The 6,654-nt window shown below is 40.8% G+C and overlaps 1 protein-coding gene across 2 annotated transcripts in view; it reads right to left on the bottom strand.

Moving 5' to 3' along the window:
- Tbc1d12 (TBC1 domain family member 12) overlaps nucleotides 1-6,654 on the bottom strand; it is a 73,178-nt gene that overhangs the window by 52,702 nt on the left and 13,822 nt on the right. The gene's annotated exons all lie outside the window — the stretch shown is intronic.

Below are 6,654 nucleotides of genomic sequence, written 5' to 3'. Positions count from 1 at the left end.
GGCAGACTATCTGATACTCAGGCTGACTTCCAACTACCTACATAGCCTATGATGACACTGAATTCCTGATCCTCCTGCCTCTACCCCCCCCCCCCCAAGAACTAGGGTTACAGATACATGCCACCATGCCCAGCCATCAACAAAAATACTGAGAAGATTAACATTAAGAAAAAGTGAGAGCCATAAATTAAATATATTTACTTTAAGTCCATGATTCAGAAACTTGATTACAAAGGCCAAGAACCTGAGTTCAAGAGCTTAAATAATATAGTATATACTTTTTAAAAATACTTATTCTATTTCCTGTAGATGTGTTACATGCCTGAATGTATCATGTGCACCATGAACATGCAGGAACCTCTGAGGGTCAGAATGCATTGGACCTCCTGGAATTATAGCTACAGATGCTTGTGAGCCATCACACAGGTGGTGGGAATCGAACCCAGGTCCTCTGCCAGAATAAGAGCTCTTCATTACTTCATCAATTCTCCAGTCTCAGGTAATACAATATTTTCAAAATTATTATTTAGTTACTTTTAGTAATATTTTTAAATATTTGCAATAAAAGTATATCTACTGCTGTCCCACCGTTGTTAACTGCTTTTCCTAAAACAACTATATAACAAAGGTAACTGCAGAAAGGCTAGCATATAATCACAGAAGAGAGTTCTCTCACTAAAGATCTAAGAAAAAAAGATGCAAGGGGAAAGAAAGGGAGGGAAAGACAAGCAATTTCAAACCACAGTACATGGTCTATTAATTATTTTGCTTATTATTACATTTATTGATTGATTTTTTTTTTTTTCGAGACAGGGTTTCTCTGTGGAGCCCTGGCTGTCCTGGAACTCACTCTGCAGACCAGACTGTCCTGGAACTCAGAAATCCGCCTGCCTCTGCCTCCCGAGTGCTGGGATTAAAGGTGTGTGCCACCACTGACCAGCTATTGATTGAATTTTATTGTGTGTATGTATGTATACATGCTTGTGGCACTGCACGCGTGAGTGGAAGTCAGAAGCTATCTGTGGAAGCTGCTTCTCTATTCATTCTGTGGGTTCTGGGGATAGAAGTCAGGTTGTCAAGCTTGGTGGCGAGTGCTTTTCCCCACTAAGGCATCTCACTTGCCTGGTGACTGACTAATTTAAATGTTTGATATATGGACACACTTTATTAACTATGCCTCATGGCTCACATTCATCTTCCAAAATATGTTCTGTAGTAATAGAAATCTTTCAGTATTTCTTTTTTTAAAATGAACTTTTGTTCAGCTTTCTCGGTAAAGGGCACCTAGAGAAGGATGGCGGCTGTTGAAGGGCCTCCCTGTGGTGTCTAGCTGCTACACAATGGGCAGTGATACGGCTATGGTACATCCAGGGGGCATACGTATGCCCTAACTTTGTAGTCCCCCACAGAACTGACAGGCTCAGCCTGGAGACGGCATCCCTGCATCTCTCTGCACCTGGAACCTGCACCAAAGACCTATCAACACCAGTGAGCCGGTTCTCAATCCATTCCCACCCAGTCACCTGTGCCGTGGCCCCAGGCACTCTTCCCTGTTATGTTCCTTCCATTCCAAAGCCCTCCTCTGTCCACATTAGTAAACAGAAGGGAACCTTTGTGGTCATAGTCTATGTAAAGAACTGTTGGAAGTGACAACAAGAGCGAAATTCGTAATGTAAAAATGATTCTGAGCTGTGCACATGAGCCTGGGCAAGGGTATCTGTGTGTGTAGGCTCCAGGGAAGCCAGAAGAGGGCACTGTATCCACTGGAGCTTGAGTTACATTACAGGAGGTTGTGAGCTGCCCTACCTGGGAGCTAGAACCAAACTCAGCAAGGGCAGTACCTATTGCTTGCTACCTCCTGGGCCATCCATCTATCCAACACCCTATTTTTATCAACATTTTACAAACTACTCTAAAGAATACGGAGAGCAATGCTGTAAGGCCAACACAGGTGTGGTGCTATCAAATGGAATGCTAGTATTCAAGAGACTGACTAAGGCCATAGGACAGCTGAGCTCCAGGTCATTATGGACTAGACTTGAGGCTCACCTAGTCTATATAACAGCAGTTCTCAACCTGTGGGTCACAACGCCTTTGAGAGCTGAACGACTCTCACTGGGATCATCTAAGACCACCAAAAAACAATCTTTATATCACAATTCACAAGAGTAGTAAAATTACAGTTATGAAGTAGCAACAAAATTTGTTTTATGGTTGGGGGTCACCAAAACATGAGGTATTAAAGGGCCACAACTTTAAGGAGGCTGAGAACCACTGCTATATAAAGTCGAAAAAGAAGCAGCATGTTACAGTACAACTATAGACCAATCTAATTAAATTTTCATAAAAATGAAAAATACTAAGTAGTGAAATAAATATAATTTTCCACAAGGTAATCATTTATGACTAAGTTAGGTTTGCCTAAAAAATGCAAGGGTGTGAGCCAGTGTGATGGTTCAGTGGGAATGGGTGTGAGCCAGTGCGATGGTTCAGTGGGAATGGGTGCTTACTATCTACCAAACCTGACGACCTAAACCCACAGAGCAGAAGGAAAGAACCTACTCTCACTATTGTCCTCTGATCTCTCTCTGCACATGCAAGAGCCTTGACCCCTCCCCACACACACAAACAAAATGTTAATGTTTAAATGCAAGAATAGTAAAATATTAAGCTATTAACATTTTAAATATTTTTCAGTAAATTAATACATTAAATGTTATTTAACACATTTGCAGAAAAACTGTATGATCATCTCAGTAACAACAAAAACTGTTAAGACCTGAAGCAAACCTACTTAATTTGGCAGGCAGTTACTAAAAGAAAAACTTATAGTTTTGTGGTTATTTTTGTTTTTGTTTTTGTTTTGTTTTTGTTTTGGTTTTGGTTTTTGAGACAGGGTCTCTGCACATAGCTCTCATTGTTCTGGAACTTACTATGCAGACCAAGCTGGCCTTGAACTCACAGAGCTCTGCCTGTATATGTTTGGATGTTTTTTCTACATGTAGCATGCATGTGTATGCACCACATGTGAACAGTGCCCACAGAGCCTAGACTTGAATCTCTGGGCATAGAGTTACAGATGGTTGGAAGCTGCCATGTGGGTGCTGGGACTCAAACCTGGGCTATCTGGAAGAGGAGTCAATGCTCTCAGATGCTGAGCCATCTCTCCAGCCCTTATTATAAGTTATTCTTGATAAAATGTCAAAACCAAACTGTTTTGAAATCAGAAACAAGACAAGGATGCTATCATATCTACTTCTATCCATTATATTGAAGGTTCTTATTTAGCAAAATAAGGCAAGAAAAAGAAATAAATGATAGAAAGATTGGAAAGGAAGAAGCAAAAGTCATAATTACAAATAAAACAAAATCAGTTTTTGATTCTGTATCCACCAACAGCAGCTGGAAATGTAAAATTTAGCAAGGTACAACAACAAAGAAAAAATACAAGTAAGTCAACTTGGAATGAATCTAACAAAATTTTATAAAAACTTATTTGCATCAGGTGTAGTGGTGCAGGCACTCCTGAGGCAGAAGCAGACAAGGCCAGCCTTATGAACAGTGAGTTCCATGCCATCCAGGGCTAGGTAGAGAGACCCTACCTCAAAACTCAAAAAGCGAACAAACATATCTTTTTTTTTGGGGGGGGGGGGTTCGAGACAGGATTTCTCTGTATGGCCCTGGCTGTCCTGGAACTCACTTTGTACCTCAAACTCAGAAATCCGCCTGCCTCTGCCTCCCGAGTGCTGGGATTAAAGGCATGCCACGCCCAGCTCCAAACATATCTTAATGGAGAAAATTAAATGAGCATACTGGAAAACATTAAGGATCTAGAAAGAGCGCCAGGGAGATGGCTTGGCATGCAAGCGCTATAGATCCTACAGCAGAAAGATCACAAGTTTGAAGCAAGTCTAGACTACATACAGTGAGTTAGGGTGGGCAGCCTAGTGGGCAAACAGTGAAACAAAGGAAGACACGTCAGGGCAGCAACTGCTGTTCAGGGTAGACACAACTGTTGGCTAGTCAATGGCTGTGTTTCAACTGAGTGGGCACAAGAGATTTCTAAGGTTGGACAAAGCCGTGCATATTGTATATAGTGATAATTTATACATTACCTATTAAATGGTTTTAAAAACATATTTACTTATGTGCATGTACATTTGTAAAGTTTGCATGAATGGGGGCTGGAACATCGTTCCTTCCATCCATCAACTATGTACATGTATGCATATGCAGATGTGTGAGTGGGGGTGGAACACCGTTCCTTCCACCCATCAACTATATATATACATATATATATATATGCATATATACATATATAGTTGTAAAGCTTGTCTGGGTGTGTGTTGGAGCTTGCTCCATCACCAGTTGTGTGGATAGGTGTGTGCATGTGTATGTATAAAATGGTTGGAGCTTGCTTGTTGGAGCTTTGCTCTAAACATTCTATGTGTGAATGTGTATGTCTGTCTGTAGTTCTGTATGTATGTATGTGTGTATATATGTATGTATGCATGTATGTACTTATATATTTGTGTATATGAAGTTACAGGACTCTGCCTTTTGTTTCATACACTCGTGTGCATGTGTGTGTGAATTTTCTCTTCCTTGCCGGCCACAAGTATTAAAAGAGGTCATAGTTTTTCTGCTGGCCACAGGGAGTACCAGCCCCAGTAAATTAAGCTTTGTTTGATAAGTCACTTCTCTAATCGCTGGCTGCCATTGACAGAAGCCAATGTAGGTATCTGGATCTCTCCCCCACCCCCATCAGCGGCTCTAAGCACTGACCCCCAACAGCTGCCTGTCTCAGTCAATCCACCACATGGATGCCAAAGCCAGCATTGGCACTATAGCGCACAGGCCACTCTCTTTCTGCCTCCTACTTTAGGCATAAATTTCTGAGCCAAGATTGATAAACACCTCATGATTTTACATACCCCTCTTAGGGTTATTTTGCATCTATACTAACATTTATCTCACACATCACATTCAGGTACTCACTTGTCCAGGGGTCGGGGTGAACACAGGTTTAAAAGGTCAGAAGTCATGGCCAGTTGTTGGGACACATGCCTTTAACCCCAGCATGCTGGAGGCAGAGGCCTGCCTGGTCTAACAGTGAGTCCCAAGCCAGACAGAGACCCTACCTCAAACAACAACAAAAATCAGAAATCATGGCTCCATCTTCCAGTTGGTTCCAGAAGAAGCTGATCTGCTAAGAATACATCGACTTCCTTAACTTCGTTCCTAAATTTCCCTGAAGACTAGAAGGCCCAGAGGAATGTGTTAGAGAAACTACAAACTGATTCCCGGAAGCCTGGAGTACTGTGTCTTTAAAGTCCAGTACACTGGTTATCCTGCAGTATTTTGGATTAAAAATCTGGCACAAAGATTGCTTACATTCTTTCCAAGGCTCAATTATTTTTCATTTAAAAAAGACTTTCGTGGACTACACACATAAAGAACTTTTCTCCAAGAAACTTTAAAAAATTAATTCTTATGTGTTTTCTTTTTCAGGCTGTTTCTAGATCTTTGACACTATTACAAATTTTTAAAAATAAAAAAGAATAAAGAATTTTTTAATACACAGTTCTTAACCACGCAAAGTATGTTCAGAGATCAGAACCATTAAAAAAGAAGAAAAAGTCATCCCTTATTCTTTGTCAAAGAACAGAAATTACAGTCAGACATGACAACACACACCTATAATCCAAGCATGAGGGAAATGGAGGCAGGAGGATGCCGATTTTAAGACCATCCCCTTCCACAGAGGCAATGTGAGGCCAGCCTGGCTATGTGGAACACTTGAGAACCTGTGTCAAGACACAACCAACCAACCATGGCCAACAGCAACACTGACAGTGAAAACTGCCACTTTCCTGGACTTTGAAAGCTGGTGTGAGGGCTCCTGTGTGGCCTGATCACTTGGGAAGCTGATAAGGGTGATCCTTGTGAGTTCTGAATCTCTTCAGCTAAACAATGAGCTTCGGGACAGTCTAGGTTACAAAGTCAAGTTCTAGCTGGTTTGTTCTGTTTTAAGAATTTTAGCTGGACATGGCAGTGCACGCCTTTAATCACCACACAGGAGACAAAGACAGATAAATCTCTGAGTTCAAGGCCAGCCAGGTCTACAGAATTCCAAGACCTTGTCCTGAAAAAACAAAAACAGTAAGCGCTGCAAAGACCTTATACTGTAGCCAAGGCAAAGGTTACTCATAACGGGACTGGAAAGACAACTCAGAGTTATCCTTGAACTCACAGAGCTCTGCCTGCCTCTGCTTCCTAGTGATGAGGCTAAAAAAAAAAGTATGCATCACCATGGCCCTGCCCTTAAGTTTTTAAATAAAATGTTTTAATCTACTTTCCTAATGCACAGTATATATAATAGACCCCAATAAAATTGTTGAACAAATAAAGAATTGCACACTAGCTAGTAAGAACTATGCATGTTGGTTAGGCATGGTAGGGCATATCTAAAATCTCAGTACTTAAGTGGTGGAAGTTCTAAGCTAGCCTGGACTATTGGCTAGATCCCATTTCATCCAAAGTCCTACAAAGAACTGACTCATTTAATTTCTTTTCTTTTCTTTTCTTTTCTTTTCTTTTCTTTTCTTTTCTTTTCTTTCTTTCTTTCTTTTTTTTTTTTTTTTTTTTTTTTTT

This window comes from Mus pahari, chromosome 1, assembly GCF_900095145.1.
Source record: "Mus pahari chromosome 1, PAHARI_EIJ_v1.1, whole genome shotgun sequence".
Taxonomy (NCBI): Eukaryota; Metazoa; Chordata; class Mammalia; order Rodentia; family Muridae; genus Mus; species Mus pahari.
Note: the sequence above shows the minus strand (reverse complement) of the source record. Positions and strands in the feature narration are given on the sequence as shown.